Source organism: Nelumbo lutea, chromosome 7, assembly GCF_056320005.1.
Source record: "Nelumbo lutea isolate HS-2025 chromosome 7, American lotus-T2T, whole genome shotgun sequence".
NCBI lineage: Eukaryota > Viridiplantae > Streptophyta > Magnoliopsida > Proteales > Nelumbonaceae > Nelumbo > Nelumbo lutea.
The window spans coordinates 52,198,811-52,200,243 of record NC_142690.1 but is presented as its reverse complement, the minus strand read 5'-3'; positions in this window follow the sequence as shown (position 1 = coordinate 52,200,243).

Below are 1,433 nucleotides of genomic sequence, written 5' to 3'. Positions count from 1 at the left end.
TGAAAAATCATCTGATTTGCCTTTCTTTACTCCTGATGCCTTCTTTCATGCCCTGAACCGAAATACAAGAAATACGAGTCCAATTAGGTGCTAATTCAGTATAAAAGTCAGAATAATTGGTGATAAAAATATGATAAATTCTACTCTCATCCAATGGCAACTGACATTTCTCTATCAAAAATTTATCTTACACTACTCATTGATCTCTTTGAATATTTGAAACTGGTTGGCCTGCCCAATATATAACCATTACTCGCTTGGAATTGGCATTCTCTATCAACAAGCTCAACTAGTTTATGCACAATCCCACTACCACTCACATGGTTGCATTGAAAATTAAGAGTGTTGTGCTACCTCAAGGAATATTGGACAGTGGGCTTACTCTTGGTCCTCTAAGAAACAAGTGCCCATTTTCTATTTAAGCATAGAGTCAAAATGCAGAAGTATAGTGCTTGCCACATTGGAAATACTAGCTTCTCCCACACTTTGGTGTGATAAACTTGGAGCAACTTTGACGCAGCATGGAAGAACTAAACCGGGCTGGCTATGCAAGCACCGGGCGAACACCGGCTTCGTAGTGAAGCTTTTATGTAGATCTCAAGAGGAGAGAGAAAAGTTGGCGAAAAACTGAAGTGTCTATTATCTTGGAAATAACAATATTTATAATACATCTGGAAATTGCAGAATAATTAAGAAAGAAAATTTGTAGTTGATCTAAACATCTCAATCTTGTAGCTAGAGCCAAACTCTTCTTGATGTTGCCTTGCTTGGATTGAAATCTCCTTTGACTTAATCCCCACCGTCCAATCTCCCAGGATCTTATCCATGCATGGGTTATCCTAATCTTGGTAAGAATCTTGGATTATCTTGAACTTTTAGTTTCTTGGATTATCTTGGATTCTTGAATTCTTGAATGATCTTGGACTCTTGAGTTCTTGACTTATCTTGAATTCTTGCTTCCTATGAATTGTCGCCCATATGGTGAGATGGGCCTCCATCATTCTCCCCCACTTGGAAAGAACTCGACCCTGAGTCGTGGCTAGGATATGCAAGTGTTATCTCTGGTAGGTAGCGATGAAGGTCAGCAACATTGAATGTCCTAGAGATACCCATATGATCTGGTTGGTCCACGACATAAGCATTGTCATTGATTTTCTTCATGATTTTGTATGGGTCGTACTTCCGAGGCTGTAACTTGTTGCATTTTCCCACAGGAATCCTTTCCTTCCTCAAGAATACCATAACTTCGTCATCGATGTCAAATACTTGGTGCCGACGATGCTTGTCTACTGCCAACTTGTACTTGGCATTGGTTTGCTCCAGTTTCTGCTTCACAGCTTCTTGGATGGACTGGATCTGGTCTGCCATCTGTTCTGCAGAGGTATTTACACCGAGCGTAGCTTCACTAAGTCTAGTGCATGATTAGGAGCCTT